Below are 17,072 nucleotides of genomic sequence, written 5' to 3'. Positions count from 1 at the left end.
GACATCACTTTGCCAACAAAGGTCCATCTACTCAAAGCTATGGTTTTTCCAGTAGTCATGTACGGATGTGAGAGCTGGACCAAAAAGAAGGCTGAGCACCAAAGAATTGATGCTTTTGAACTGTGGTGCTAGAAAAGACTCGAGAGTCCCGTAGATTGCAAGAAGATCAAACCAGTCAATCCTAAAGGAAATCAACCCTGAATATTCATTGGAAGGACTGATGTTGATGCTGAAGCTCCAATACTTTGGCCACCTGATGTAAAGAGCTGACTCAATGGCAAAGACTCTGATGCTGGGAAAGACTGAAGGCGGGAGGAGAAGGGAGCGACAGAGGATGAGATGGTTGGATGTCATCACCGACTTGAAGGACATGAGTTTGACGAAGTTCAGGGAGATAATGCAGGACAGGGAAGCCTGGTGTGGTGCTGCAGTCCTTGGTACTGCAATGAGTTAGACATGACTTAGTGACTGAACAATAACAATAACTTGGAGTAGTAACTATCCTAGTGGGAAATATAGTTTGGTAAGGTAAGGATAAGATTATAGAGTCTCTGAGAATCTGAAAGAGAAACATGTTTGGTAGGTTCCTACCTAATCAGACCCACTAGATTTTTTGAAAAAAGAAGTAGAATGGGCAGAGTTTTGTTGACAGTCGACGGGCAGTGGCTGGAGGGCACATCATGGACACCAGGAGCCGAGTCACGGAGATAAGCTACAGAGCAAACGCTGGCTACAGGGTCTCGGGCATTCCCGGGCCAGAGGCCCGCTGTATGGATGGACATGAATCAGCAACTTCTCAGAAGTCTGAATTATCAGGAAAAGGATTAGGTCAGGGAAATAAAAAAGAACTAGATTGCGAAGAAAAGTGAGTTCAATTCGAGACATGATAATTTTAAACTGGTTAAGAATAGAAACACTGAAGTATCAAAATGGCCCAAAAGTCCCAAAGAAACTTCACATGAGACCGGGTGCGAGAGGTCAGACAGCAAAGACTGAGAGTAAGAGCGTCAGGCAGTTTCGAAGTGGAAAGGCCCTTGAGCTGAGTGACTCCAGCAATCTGGAGTAGACAAGTGCTTGCCTCCTTTTCAAAGTCCAGTCAAAAGATGGACGAAGAACCGCAACGCCCAGGTCACTAGCTGAAACTTGAAAAGGACCCAAGTTTAAGTTTTCTGCCTTCTATTTAGAAATGTTTGAAGCTATGAGAATATATGAGCTCTCCAAGATTCAGAGCAGGGGTCACAGGTCAGAGGTCCATAGTCATGGTTGCTTGGACTGTGGTTAAAAAAAAAAAAGAGAGAGGAAAGAAATAGTTGTGGCAGAAGAGTGACATATTTGTTTCCCACTATCCTAGCTGGAAATATAGTTTGGTAAGGTAAGGAAAAGATTACAGAATCTCTGAGAATCTAAAATAGAAACATATTTAGTAGGTTTCTACCTAATCAGAACCACTGGAATTTTTGAAAAAAGAAGTTGAATGGGCAGTAGAAGAAATAGTAGAAGTAGAAAGAAACAGTTGTGGCAGGGGACATTTATTTCCCATCCCCAGCAGCCTTTTCTGTCACCCCCCAACAATATTCATGTAATAAATTACAAGGTATGCACTTGCTGTGAAATACAGCTTTAAGGCAATCTCTAAGACCACTGCTCACAGTAGTACAGTGGTGCATACTGTAACACAGACTACATACCCAAGGGCTGTGCAGCACATCAGCTACAAACACCCTTTCCAACCAGCATGCATGTGCATGGTAAGTCGCTTCAGTCAAGGCCCACTCTTTGCCACCCCATGGACTGCAGCCCACCAGGCTCCTCTGTTCATGGGATTCTCCAGGCCAGAATACCAGAATGGGTAGCCATTTCCTCCTCCAGGGTCCAGGGGATCTTCCTGACCCAGGGAACGAACACGCGTCTCTTTACATCTCCTGAATTGCAGGCAGGTTCTTTACCACTAGCATAACATGGAAGCCCTTCCAACCAGCATATCACATCAACTCCCTCTCCCTGGGGTATTCCCAAACTTCAACTAACTGCCAACATTCAAAATCTGGAATATTTCATATTAAAGTTTAGAGTCCTCACACTTTCCTTAATTAGAAGATCTGATTACAGCAAACTCCTTTTTTCCCACATGAAAGGAAGCCAACAACAGTGTTCCCTTTGGCAGGGATCTGCTTTCTCAGCACTTGTCCCTCACTCGGACCATTCACTCCTTCATATCACTAACAGAGACCTCTTTGAGGGAACCTGCAACCTTCAAAGAGACAGAAGTGTAGGACTAGAACCTCAGTTTCAGAAAAAGACTTTGGGGCATGAAAGGAAACCAGCAAAGGGACCACGAAAGATGTTTCAGAGGTAAGCACAGCACTGCAGAAGTCACGGGAGGAGATGACTTCACCGAGCCAAAGCAGACACTAGAATTTAGCAAGGAGGAAACTACTGAGCCGACGAGAAGAGACTCAGCTGCTTTGTAGGACCCCGCAGTGAATGAACTTTAACAGGGCCAGAGAAAGGAGAAACGTCACCAGCAACAGAAGAGCGCTGGGTCTCACCTGTAAAAGGCTTATGCCATGATTCTGTTAACTGCAGACATTCATACACATTGGAGCAGAAAAGAGTGAGGACAGGAAGTTGTGAGAAGTGGTTTCAGACTCAGTCTCAGGCAGATGGAAACAAGGACGTTTCTGTATTCAGTAGAGTCACTGCCTTTACAGAGTAGCTCTGTCAGTCCATTCAGTTCAGTCGCTCAGTCGTGTCTGACTCTCTGCGACCCCATGGACGCCAGGCCTCCCTGTCCATCACCAACTCCCGGAGCTTGCTCAAACCCAAGTCCATTGAGTCGGTGATGCCCTCCAACCATCTCATCCTCTGTCGTCCCCTTCTCCTCCTGCCTTCACTCTTTCCCAGCATCGGGGTCTTTTCCAATGAGTCAGTTCTTCCCATCAGGTGGCCAAGGTATTGGAGCTTCAGCATCAGTCCTTCCAATGAATATTCAGGACTGATTTCCTTTAGGATGGACTGGTTGGATCTCCTTGCAGTCCAAGGGACTCTCAAGAGTCTTCTCCAACACCACAGTTCAAAAGCATCAATTCTTCGGTGCTCAGCTTTCTTTAGAGTCCAACTCTCATATCCATACGTGACTAATGGAAAATCCACAGCTTTGACTAGATGGACCTTTGTTGGCAAAGTATGTCTCTGCTTTTTAATATGCTGCTTAGGTTGGTCATAGCTTTTCTTCCAAGGAGTAAGTGTCTTTTAGACTGAGACAATAATTACCTGCCTTGGTATAGTTAAGCTATAACATACTTGAATAGAATATCTTTAGAACAAATAATGATGAAATAAAAAGATACAACAAAGCCCCTATATTATGAACTAACTGAACAGACAGAAGATAAAGAGTAAAGGAAATCAGATAAGTCATTTCTTGATTATCTTTTCTTATCTGGTAGAGTAATTTAAGATTATAATCAAAGAAGGTAGAAGATAACATCATCCCAATTGAAAAATGAAAGTTTCTCATCAATAAACCTATGTCAAATAGTCTACTATTTTAAAATCAGCTGACCACACATAGAAATTACATCAGGAAAAAGCATATACTAAATACTAGTATTTTTCCTAGTTTCACCAAACACTGATTTATTCATTATGGCGCAGTAAGACCTGCTTTATATCGATCTTTACGCTGTGAGTAATGTTTTACCAAGGACATTTAAGTTTTTTCTTCTACTAACATGCAGTTGAAAATGCCTCACTCAGAATTAAGATCGTGGCACAATTATTGTGGAACTATTAGTTTCTTCCTTTTTTTTCAGTGACCTAGTCAATTATTCAAGGTAAAAACAAACATGATTCTACTTTATAGATTATGCTTATGAGCATCCTCACTGCCTAGAAACTATGTTTCTTATTCAAAAGAATCATTATTGTATGACTTCTAAAGTGGAATTTAAGAATTTTATAGCAGAGAATAAGATTCTGATTTAAATACAGCTCATTTGACTTTTGTTTAACAAGCTGTGGGAAGAATACTCACAGATGATTCATTCCTCATATTTTTGTGAATTCACCATTAAGATCTCTGTAACAGACCTAGAACAAATGTTTGCTCTCAATGTTTTTAAAAAGACTGTGTTATCTCAGGAAACTCTGAGCTCTGACCCCACAGTGAAGGTGCTATGTTGGGCGCTGTAGATGCAGTGTTGGACAAAACGGACAATTTCATACCTCTGCCCTTCCACGTGTGTGAGTACCCAGAATCAACCTGAGTGGCTAAGTCAGGTTCAAGATGAAGTTCACTGCGAGAGGATCTTTAGAATAATGTATTAAATATAACACATGGTCACGTCTTAAATAAAAGAATTACCTGGAAGGCAGATCAAACACAGGGACTGAAACAGAATTGGGGTAGGAATGTGAATTTTTATTTAATCCTGTTTTATTTAATCTGTTCTGCTTCTTCCCACACAACTGAAATTACCGATGGATGAGGATAATAAAGCAGTGGAGTGCTTATTATGTGACTGGCACTGTGCCAGCTGTTTACTGCTCACACAAGCACCACAGCAGGGGTGAACTATTATCCCAATTTTAAATATGACTCAAAAGAGGCACAAACAGGTCACAGAGCTTTGTCAAGGCTTCGCATTGGCTGTACAGGCCGCCAGAGCAGAGCAGGGGCTCGGCCACAGGCTCCTCGGAGGCGCTCTGAAGGCTGGGCCGCTCCCAGTGTAGGGGGATCTTCACGACCTCCTGCCAGAGGGCTGGCGAGGCTTGAGACACTCAGGAGACAGGCGAGAGGGCCTCTGAGAGGTAAGGGAAGTGAAGGAATGCTATCATTTTATCTAATTCCAAATTCTACCAGTCTCAGCCTTGGTCCTCCTCTTTCTTAAAGGTCAGGAAGAGAAGCTGTTTCTCCCTTTACAAAAAAAAAAACAACCCAGGAACCGAGGTGCATGGGTAAGATGCCTGCTCACAAGCACAGAGAGAAACACACGTCTAATATATCTCCAACACTGCTTCACAAAGACGCCAACTCCAACATCAGAAACAGTAACAAACAAGGAACAGTCCCATAAATAAACATGTCAGTATTAAAACCTCACTACATGACCTTATTTTTCTCATTTTGCTTGATAACATACATTTGGAACCACTTCCCTACATTACGAATCTGTGGATGTAGCTGTTGTCTAAATGAACATGGTCAACAGTATGCTGCTTATATACGCCTATGTACTCTGCATTTTAGTTTACCTGCGGTGCATACCACAATACTAACTTTTATAGGAAGTATATCAAAATTGTAAAGGAAAATCCTACTATTACAACACATGAAAAGATAAGACTGCTTGCTTTGCTTATTATACTTTCTGAACAGTTGACTTTATTATCACTGGTATGTAATATATAATTACATACATTATCATACAATGTGATAATCATTTTTTATGTCTTTTCATACTGTTCTGTAACTTTGTACTCAGAGGTCAAACAAGGCAGAATCACCAGAGTAACTTGCAAGTTTGTGTCTGCACAAAGCGCAGTCCGTCCGTCCAGGGAGCGGGGAGGGCTCAGGCTCCAGGCTGCCCGTGCAGAGTTCCAGGCACCTTTTCCTAACTCACAAAGGCCTCCCAGCTTGCTCAACTATGTATCCACCTCAAGGGGCATTTGTACCCAATCAGCAAAAATCCTGCAGAGGCCAGCAGCAACTGTAAGCCAACAGTATTTTGCAAGCCTGAGAAAATTATTTTAAAGCCCATATTTCACAGAGATTCAAATACTAAATCACAACGATGATCATCCTGTCCTTTCCTGTAGAGTGGTCTTCAGACCTGCCCTGAAATCACCAGGAATGCAGCGTCTTAGTCCCATTTCAGACCTACTGGAAACAAAATCTGCATTTTTAACAAACTCTCCAGATGATTCTCACCCACATTCAGTGTGAGAAACAGTATTCCAGGCCATGGATCCCATGTGTCCTGAACAGAGTGAAGAACGGGCCCACAGTCCAAATTAAATACTCTCTCACTTACTGTCCCGACCTAACGAGACTACTACCTGGTAGGCCCCAACCTGCTCAGCACAGGAAACACATATTTGAATTTTTCTGTGACAAATAATTCTTATGGATGTTTTCTAAAACCCACCTTTCATGAGTAATTTAAGTGACTTGAAATGTCTTTTATATTCACCCTTTTGTGAACTCAAATTTTCCTTTAGAAATATTTCAACTGAATTCTCTTTAGTCAATTTTGAATACACACACAAGAGAAATTAAAGTCCATCAATCATCTTTATGCAAAAAGTATAATCGTATCTTAAGGAAAAATTTATCACATTAAGAAAAATCACTTTTAGAGAATTATTATGTTCCTAAAGTAGAAATTTTAACTAAAACAATTTACTACAATTTGATAATAAAAGGCTTTAATTGTAATGTCATTGGCACCTGTCATTTCTTTACAGTTACATAACTTTGTTGTTGTTCTGTTAAGTCGCGTCTGACTCTTTGTAACCCCATGAACAGCAGAACGCCAGGCTTCCCTGTCCTTCACCATCTCCCAGAGTTTGCTCAAACTTATGTCCATTGAGACGCTGATGCTACCCAACCATCTCATCCTCTGTCGTCCCCTTCTCCTCCTGCCTTCAATCTTTCCCAGCATCAGGGTCTTTTCCAATGAGTCAGTTCTTCACATCAGGTAGCCGAAGTATTGGAGCTTCAGCTTCAGCATCAGTCCTTCCAATGAATATTCAGGGTTGATTTCCTGTAGAATGGATTAGTTTGATCTCCTGGAAGTCTTAATTGCAATAATGCAAGTTTAACTAAATAGTAAGAAATACTAAAATAGGAAGTATTTCTATTAGAAATAGAAATACTAATAAAACTAAATAGGAAGCACTGGAAATAACATGATCTTCAGCTAATGTGTATATTTAAATATATAAAGGGTGAAATGTAAACATAATCAAAAAGCCATTTTAAACATCGGGTCTGGAAATGAACCCTATGTTTTATCACTTATGGCAGCATCGTATGGTATTTTAAAGTGACAGTTTTATTATTTTTTCATCCTGATTTGCTTTGGTTAATTTCTATTCACACATCACATTTGAAAAATTATGCCTGGAAGTGGTAATGTGTAAAACTGCTTTTTGCTCAGAAAAACATTTCTATTCACATTATAATAGCATCTGTGTTCTGAGAAAGTCAATCAAGCAGCAGACTCTCACTGTGTGGGAAGGCCGCGGAGCTCTGTCAACGCTGGGTTTCTGTCTTCCCAGTTTTGTGTCTCAGGAGGTCACTAGCAGACTTGTCTGCTTCCCAGGCAGCCTGCCCGCCAGTGCAGGAGACGTGAGAGTACACACTCTCACTGGACACCCTTAGTCCCTTCAGGAAGGCTGGGTGGCTCCCAAACAACAGAAGCTAACTCGTCACGGTTCTGGATGCTGGGAAATCCAAGAGTGAGGCCCCAGGATGGCAGCGTCCTGGTGAGAGCCAGAGTCGCAGGGCAGCGGCTGCATCCTGCAGGGCGGGGGTGCCAAGGAGGCCCTGGCGGACTTTTATGATCAGGAACCCCGTTCGTGACACCTCCACCCTCACGACTGAAGTACCTCCCAAAAGCCCCACCTCCTAATTCCTCATGTCAGGCTTTAGGATTTCAACACACCCCTCTTCTTCAGCTTCAACAGTTACCAGTTCACAGCTGACCATGTTTCCGGCCTACCCCACGTATTAGTCCTCATTATCCCCGTTCCAATTATTTTAAAGCAAATCCCAGCTACATACTGAAATATTTACAGGTAAAATTATACCTTATCTTTAAAAACCAAAAATGCTCCCTACTGAACATACCCAAAGTATCATCTCCTCTCTTACACATACAAACACAAATAACAATGTCTTCATATCATCAAATATCCAGTCAGTTCAAAGATTCTTTACTGAAGCACTTGCTGGGAAGTAAGGAAATCACCTTACACTATTTTAGAAAAATTTCTTGATAAAATGTCCAAATATTTTATTAGCACATGTAAAGCCAATAAGAGATAATCTTTAAATCACATATATTTTATTAAAATTAAATATTATAACTCCTCTTTAATGTAAAAAAAGTTTTTTTTAATATTTATGCTTCACAATACATAAATATTATGTAGTTCTTACCCAAATTCTAATTCTCTCAATATGGTTAAGTCTAAAATAGAAACATTATGACTGATGGCTACTTATAAAAAATAGCAAGCCAGGTAAACCAAATTCTGATCAAACTTACTATTTGGATTGCTTTTTAAAATTTTTCCTTACTGGGAATTTAATCTGAGAAAGCATGAATTTTAGCTCTATCCAAGTTCTGCCTATTCTAATACACTAACATCACTATCTTACAGCTCTAATTCTCATCCATACAAACTAACCTAGTTCATTATCAAATTAATTCACTGTTGCATTTTTTAAAAAATTGAGGCTTCTATAAATGATTATGGAATATGAAGAATAAAAGCGGAACCTAGCTATCTTCATATTCACCACTTTGACAATACACTGACTCTACTTTTTCACTTCACTCTAGGTTTTAAATCATGTTTGTTGACATATAAAAATAGAATTTTTATCCTAAAGGAGGAATAAAACTCTAAATTTCACACTGCAGAATACAAGGCTTGGGATAATCAAATACAGAATTACTGCTAAGTATACAAAGCATATCTTATTTACAACTTAGATAAAGTGATTTCAAACTCTGTGGGGTATTTTCTCCTACAAAAAGCCCTATAATTTATCAGCTATCAACATAAGAATTTTATATGCGTGTGCTTTTCCTTATATCAAAGTATAGAGGAGAAAAGCAAAGAAAATTGTTCACAATAGGATAGAAGCTGATACATAATTACATTAGAAGGTAAGCCTGTGAGTAATGGGTTATACTTAATTCATTACAATGAACATTCATCCATGGCCAGCTATACTGGGATGACGGAAGAACCTGGATGAAATATTGTAAGGGGCAATGTAATAAGTAATTTTTCAGAGGTTCCAACAGTGATATATTTTTTAAAAAATTTTATTCACAGCAGTGGAGTCATCTGTGCAGGACAGGAGACACTTCACCCACACAGAGGAAAGGGCTGTGCTTTGGAATAAGATGGAGATGGGTTTGAGTCTCTGCTGTTTCTTCCTTGCTGGTTACAGAGCTTTGAGAACAAGCGATCACATTCTGAGCTTTATCTGCAAAATTAGGCAATTCCCCTAAGCTTTCAGGATCATTTTGAAGACCAAATTAAAACTACATCTAAAATAAAGGAAGTACTCAGTAAGTGGAGTACTTCATTAGTAAACAGTAAACCTACTTCTGAAAGTCTGGCTGATATCTACTTCTTCAGTAAAAATAATTCAAACTACTCTGTATTTCATAGATTTCTAAGGGATTTAATAGATTTATGTTACTGTTAATTGAATTTTCAGAAACAGCTTTCCTTAAATTTATTTTATTGAAGTATAGCTGAAAGAACAGTTTTCTAGTCACAAGATTTTCTGGTTATTTATTCTTAAGATTAAAAATAATTTATACAAAATTTAAGTAAAACAGATGCTATTTTCATAAAGTGTTTAGTTCTATAAATGAGGGACCACAATTGTAATTTTTAATATTAGGAAGACATGATGGTTATATAAGTAGATTTACCTAAGTATGGATATACAGGTATACCTACAATATAATATAGATGTAAGTAGCCATAAGTGGATATAAACAAATATGCTTAAAATAAAAATGAAATCTTCAGAAGTTCTTCTTCTAGGCAAAAATACAACTTTTTCATTAGAACTTTTACATTCAACCATCATAATACATGCTTTCCATATAATATATCCCCCATAAAAACTAATGTTTCTCGTTAATGTATAAACAAATAGCATGTTTAGAAGATAAAATACATTTCCCCATTCAAACTCTACTAGTACCACAGTAATCCTTGCCTGCCCATGAGTGACTGATGGCTTCAACTCTGGATCAGGCCAGCCATTCACCCAAGCCACAGTCAATCAGAACAGGACTCCACACCCTGGTCAAAAGCAAGCCAGCAAAGGTTGAATGGAAGAGAAACCCAAGGCTGAGGAGACAGCTGGTGTGAGAATCTGGTCACTGCAGGCTAGATGGTAACTGACCCATCAGACTCTCTATGGGAATTCTGAATGTAAAAGGAGAGAAGGTAACAGAATCAGTAAAAACAGGAAAGGAAAATAAGAAGCAGACACAGCGAAGCTGCATCTCCTTTATTCAACAAACATTTACTGAGCCCAAGCCGAGGGTGGTAAGCCAAGCAGTACATGTGAGGACACTTCTGCCAGGTGCCACCGAAAGAAGGCAGCGTTTCTGAGCGAACAAGACGGTCAGGTCATCAGGGCTGCTGTGAGGTCAGGAGGCTTCCGGAGGAAATGGCAACACCACTCTCGACAAGAGCTAACTAGACGGGGAAAGAGCAGGCAGTGAGACCAGGCAGGGCCAGAGACATCGCGTGCCCACGTCTGGCCTCTTCCTGCTGCTCACAGCTCCCGAGCTGAAGGGGCGCCGAGGGGTCCTGGTCTGCACCGGCCCCTCCCGTGGATGAGGGGGGCTCCAGGGTGTGCATGGCCCGGCTTTTCCCAGAGGAAAGCAGCAGAACTCTCCCGGGAACAGACTCCCCTCGGGGGTGCTCGGGGGTGCGGCACGGACTACCAGAGGCAGCTGCACAAGAGAGCTAAAACAGGAAGAAAACAAAACACCTCCCCGAACCCTTTTACAAACAGACTTCATCACAGGGACTGCCCCTGGCAAGGTTAAATAGGTTTCAGGGAGTCGGCGAGTCCTGGATCTTTGGTCCCTTGGCCTCCCTTGGCAACGAGCTCCATCCTATCCCACTGTGATCTCTACCAAAGCCGCCTCAGAAAAGGAATTTGGTATTAATTATTTCAGTCTTAATACAGCGATAATTCACACAAGTTTTCTCTCCCAGACTTGTCTGCACTTATGGCCTCCTAACAGGTGAATGAAACACACTGCTGACTACTGACTGACTTTCGGCATCAGTGAGCAGCGGTGACAGAGGCCCTGAGGACAGAGGGTAAAAGCACCTCCTGAAACCACACTCCAACGACGGGACAGACTGTATCACTTGGTCACCTGTAAAGAATAACACATTTTTTTTAAATGGCAGTTGTTTTAAAACCATGCTTTTGATACAGAATAAATTAAATGATGAATTTGTTTCTAGCCAAACTCCAACCTTTAAAAATTTACCCAAGATATGATTGGCAAAGTGTATGTAAATTCAAATAACATTAAAAAGTAACAATTTAGTCTAACGAATGATTTATCACTCCATGATCCAAAAAAGTCACAAAATGAACGTGCGAATATCTGCTTGAACTATCGTAGGTCATAAATCATGTCTAATATTGCCATGTCTGGTTCTGTACTGCTAGGATTTTGGTAATTATGGTTTTAATGGTATATTTATGCAAAATTTATTGCTGAATTCTACCACAAATCAATTCCTTTTATTCTAAATTAGTTTCAGATTTCATAAATTATTATTGGTCATCTCATTACTATTTATAATTTAGTGCAGCTAAACAGCCGCTCAGCATCTTTTGGAAGTTACACCTGGGAAACATACATGTAATTCGACAAGTGCTTCCATGTGCCTACAGGTCCTAGACATAAGTTAAAGCTACAGTCACAGCTAAACACATGTTTATTATAAACTCCTGCTTACTGGCAATTAAAACTCCTCAAAATAATCCCTCTTGAACCTGAAATATTTTTACTCTCACTCTCACCTGCAAGATTATAGTTAAGATTACATTCGAGTTAGTTATCCAATTGAATATATTCAGGGACTTATCAAACCTGTAAAATTTACATTATCTCACAATGGGGACCTGTTGAGGATACCGTACCTTCTTTAAATGACAAATATTGCTTCTTTTTCCTAAATTAAATATATTTAACTTTCTGAATTAAAATTAGTCATGACACTGTACTAATTTAGAAATGTTAAGCAACATGAGAAATTTACTATACACTATTTCTCATACATGAATTTAACATGATTATGTGTTAACATACAAGACATCTAAGAACACTTTAATGTACATTTATTTGGAAAACTGCTCTCTAACCCAGAAGGTGAAAATTGGCCCACATAATCTGCATATCTTTTCACTCACTTATCAGCTATTTTGCTACCTTAATTGCAGATGATAACATTTGACTGCGGAATATTTGAATACTCAAAGTTTTACTAGCTCAATAGCTTTAGAACACTGACTAAAAGCTGGATGTCACACCTAGCAGAATAGAAAATTCTGTGCATATACTTCATGCTACACAATTTAGAAATTCAGACTATTTTTGTCATGCTTATTTCTCAACAGATGAAAATTAGTCCTTAAAGCTTAATTAATGACTGTTACCCTCAAGAGAGATTCTCAGCACATCAAAACAGGGTTTTCAAGGAAGCTGGTATCTTTGCTGTTCTGGTCAAAACGGTAGAGCTCTGAATGGCCTGCACAAAGCAGGCAATCACTGTTTAAAATACTCCACGGCTCAAGCTACAGTTACAAGCAGAATCAGAATTAATCACAACTGCTTAATTTAGGGCTCCTTCTTATGTATCATTTACTAACTTTTCATGATTATATTTTTAAAAGCAAAAAGGAAAATAATTATTTTTGCAATGACTAATTTCTCAGAGAAATATTTATGTTGCTCTGAGGAAGAGTCATCAGTGGTTCAGGTTCTAGTTCTTAGATGGATTAACTAGTCTGAGGTTTACACAGTAAATATAATATATAGATACAAGTGTTGACTTTTGAAGCCCGCAGGAAATCATAAATGCTTGAAACCCACACTATCAACTATCAGATGAAAATCTAATCAGCACGTCCAGCTTTTGGCAGTAGCCAATCTTTGAAAATATAAGTCAGGATTTTATTGGGAAGGATATTGGGAAGGCTACTGTTGTGAATACAATACTTGCACATGTTGCTCTGAAATAATGAACACATTTGATACATTTTTTACTTCTGTATTTAACACAGCTGATTAAAAAGCTAATTTCATTCCCCTTCTGTATTACTATTCTTCTAGTGTACAGCTGCCAACCATAGTTAAATCTGATTAGGCCCCATGTTGAGTTAATCAATTTGATAACATCAGACATTATTAAGAAAGCATACACAATACGGTCACAATGTCTACTATCAAAAGCATGTGCACCAAAGCTTTTGTTTTCCCAGGACACTGAAACTGTTTTAAGTAGCTTAGCCTTATTTTGCTTTGTTTTGAAAAGAATTTTAAAAGAACAAAATTTCTCTATTTCTTCCTTCAGTTCAGTTGCTCAGTCGTGTCCGACTCTTTGCGACCCCATGAATCGCAGCACGCCAGGCCTCCCCGTCCATCACCAACTCCTGGAGTCTACCCAAACCCATGTCCATCGAGTTGCTGATGCCATCCAGCCATTTCATCCTCTGTCGTCCCCTTCTCCTCCTGCCCCCAATCCTTCCTAGCATCAGGGTCTTTTCCAATGAGTCAACTCTTCACACGAGGTGGCCAAAGTATTGGAGTTTCAGCTTCAGCATCAGACCTTCCAATGAACACCCAGGGCTGATCTCTTTTAGGATGGACTGGTTGGATCTTCTTGCAGTCCAAGGGACTCTCAAGAGTCTTCTCCAACACCACAGTTCAAAAGCATCAATTCTTCGGCGCTCAGCTTTCTTCACAGTCCAACCCTCACATCCACACATGACTACTGGAAAAACCATAGCCCTGACTAGACCTTCGTCGGCAAAGTAATGTCTCTGCTTTTTAATATGCTGTCTATGTTGGTCGTAACTTTCCTTCCAAGGAGTAAGCATCTTTTAATTTCATGGCTGCAATCACCATCTGCATGATTTTGGAGCCCCCAAAAATAAAGTCTGACACTGTTTCCACTGTTTCCCCATCTATTTCCCATGAAGTGATGGGACCAGATGCCATGATCTTAGTTTTCTGAATGTTGAGCTTTAAGCCAACTTTTTCACTCTCCTCTCTCACTTTCATCAAGAGGCTTTTTAGTTCTTCTTCACTTTCTCCCATAAGGGTGGTGTCATATGCATATCTGAGGTTATTGATATTTCTCCCAACAATCTTGATTCCAGCTTGTGCTTCATCCAGTCCAGCATTTTTCATGATGTACTCTGCATAGTAGTTAAATAAGCAGGGTGACAATATACAGCCTTGACGTACTCCTTTTCCTATTTGGAACCAGTCTGTTGTTCCATGTCCAGTTCTAACTGTTGCTTCCTGACCCGCATACAGGTTTCTCAAGAGGCAGGTCAGATGGTCTGGTATTCCCATCTCTTTCAGAATTTTCCATAGTTTATTGTGATCTACACAGTCAAAGGCTTTGGCATAGTCAATAGAGCAGAAACAGATGTTTTTCTGGAACTCTCTTGCTTTTTCGATGATCCAGCGGATATTGGCAATTTGATGTCTGGTTCCTCTGCCTTTTCTAAAACAAGCTTGAACATCTGGAAGTTCACAGTTCATGTATTGCTGAAGCCTGGCTTGGAGAATTTTGAGCATTACTTTGCTAGCGTGTGAGATGAGTGCAATTGGGCAGTAGTTTGAGCATTCTTTGGCATTGCCTTTCTTTGGGATTGGGATGAAAACTGACCTTTTCCAGTGCCGTGGCCACTGCTGAGTTTTCCAGATTTGCTGGCATATTGAGTGCAGCACTTTCACAGCATCAGCTTTCAGGATTTGAAATAGCTCAACTGGAATTCCATCACCTCCACTAGCTTTGTTCGTTGTGATGCTTTCTAAGGCCCACTTGACTTCACATTCCAGGATGTCTGGCTCTAGGTGAGTGATCACACCATCGTGATTATCTGGGTCGTGAAGATCTTTTTTGTATAGTTCTTCTGTGTATTCTTGCTACCTCTTGTTAACATCTTTTGCTTCTGTTAGGTCCACACCATTTCTGTCCTTTATTGAGCCCATCTTTGCATGAAATGTTCCCTTAGTATCTCTAATTTTCTTGAAGAGATCTCTAGTCTTTCCCTTTCTGTTGTTTTCCTCTATTTCTTTGCATTGATCACTGAGGAAGGCTTTCTTATCTCTCTTTGCTATCCTTTGGAACTCTCCATTCAAATGGGAATATCTTTCCTTTTCTCCTCTGCTCTTCGCTTCTCTTCCTTTCACAGCTATTTGTAAGGCCTCCTAGACAAAATTATTTTGTAACAGTATTAATACTATGATTAATTTTTTTATCAATGTTTATATAATGAAATAATCCCCGAATCACAATCACGATTAGAAATAAAGACCAACAAAAATATAAATGGTCACAACATAAAATAGTATCCCACGAAAATATCCTGAGAAATTTTTCTCTTTTGTTTTTGTTCACAATGATTAAAGACTACTTCAAAACACAACCCACTTTCCCTACTTGTGATTTTTATAGCTTTGCTACACTCCGGTTTAACCACAGTCAAAGGAAAAGGAGTGTGATCATCTGATCACACAGTCTGTCATGACCCCACATATATGTGTTATATGTTATGACACTTGTGACACCAGATTCATACGTGTTAGAAGGCAGAAAGCAGCACGAAATACATCAGTGTTTTTATAAACTTCCTACCTTGTTTTTCCTTCTGAGGTCATGAAAAGATTCAAGGAAGGAAAATGAAAGGAAGTCAGGCGCTAACAGAAATTAACCTCTTTGTTGCTGTTCTTGTTTGCTGCCGTTTAGCCGCTAAGTCTGTCCAACTCTTTTGACCGCATGGACTGCAGCTCACCAGGCTCCTCTGTCCATAGGATTTCCCCGGCAAGGACACTGGAGTGGGCTGCCATTTTCTCCTCCAGGGGATCCTCCCAACTCAGGGACTGAACCCATTACTCTTGCATTGGCAGGCAGATTCTTTACCACCAGGAAAGCCAAACCTCTCATTACTTTATACTAAAAATTTTCAGTTAATTATTTTTAACTTACTTCAGAGCAGAATAGTTTTCTCATATTCAGATTTTAAAAGTTCGTTTCTTGAAACAAATTGAAAAGGAAAACATTAGAAAGTGTGTGCTTTTTGCAGAACTACAGTTCCAAGAAATGGGCTGTAACCTGCTCTCTGTATCTCAGGCAAACAGGGAGGAGGCAGGCAAGCACTGAAGGAGCTTCTAAAGGAGACCAGCGCCTGAAATCAGGGCACCGCTGCAACAACCAACCCGTGCGCGCAGGCCAGGCAGCCATCTCACTTTCAGTGGCATCGTGAAGTAAGCAACAGAGAAAGGGGAAAACTAAAAGAAAGCAAAAATAAGCTCATCCCTGCTTGCCTTCCCCACGCCGTGTCTCGCCCACCTCCCAAGGTTCCTGTGTCCTTCAGTGGGCTCCTCACGTGCCATCCTGTCTCACGTGGTCTGTGGGGTTCTGAGGGGATGGAAGCAAGCATTATGAACTGAAAGAAGCTCAGTTCAGATTTTTAATGAATCTGGGTCTGGTGGACAACATATTCTGTTTCAAATGCAAACTCAGTCTTCTGGACACCGTGACAAAGGGAAATGGGAGTTCTCCGACGTCTTGACCTTGAAACAGCCCTTCCCTCTCTGGAAAGCCATCCTTTCGACGCCCAACCCCAGTCCTGTCACTGAGGATTTCTTTTTTAAGTGTCCGGTTTCTGTTTAAGAAATTTAAGCACCTCTATCTATCAAACTGATTGATAATGGGGTTGCTGGAAATTATAAAGCAATAGAAGATGTCATACATTACAAATCCATTGTCCACACAGCAGCCAAAGTGTCCTTTTTAAAAAGTAAATCCTCTTGGGACCCCTGCACATAAAACACTCAAAGGCTGCCAACTGCTTTAAAGAAAAAGAACAAAATCTTTCACAAAGCCAGGAAGACCCAGTGTGATCTAGCCCAGGCTCGATCTGAGCCCCTCCTCCCCAGGCGCCTCAGAACCCTAGTCACACGGGTCTAGTCTGGCACCTTCCATCCGCATGCTGCCCCTCAGCCTAAAACACTCCTGCCCCACTCTGCCTGATC

General features: G+C 40.4%; 1 protein-coding gene and 1 long non-coding RNA gene across 4 annotated transcripts in view; both read right to left on the bottom strand.

The window, feature by feature from the left end:
- LOC145517812 (ubiquitin-conjugating enzyme E2 E2) overlaps positions 1–17,072 on the bottom strand; it is a 362,107-nt gene that overhangs the window by 281,552 nt on the left and 63,483 nt on the right. The window lies entirely within an intron of this gene.
- LOC145517816 (uncharacterized) lies at positions 9,474–17,024 on the bottom strand. Its single transcript, XR_014062356.1, has 2 exons — positions 15,673–17,024; positions 9,474–11,162 (listed from the first exon to the last, which is right to left on the bottom strand). It is a non-coding gene; the product is annotated as an uncharacterized LOC145517816 (long non-coding RNA).

The sequence above is a fragment of the Giraffa tippelskirchi genome, chromosome 8 (assembly GCF_054371585.1).
Source record: "Giraffa tippelskirchi isolate mGirTip1 chromosome 8, T2T-mGirTip1v1.2.pri, whole genome shotgun sequence".
In the NCBI taxonomy this organism is placed as follows: domain Eukaryota; kingdom Metazoa; phylum Chordata; class Mammalia; order Artiodactyla; family Giraffidae; genus Giraffa; species Giraffa tippelskirchi.
The sequence above is the reverse complement of the archived record's forward strand: the minus strand, read 5'-3'. Positions and strand labels throughout refer to the sequence as shown.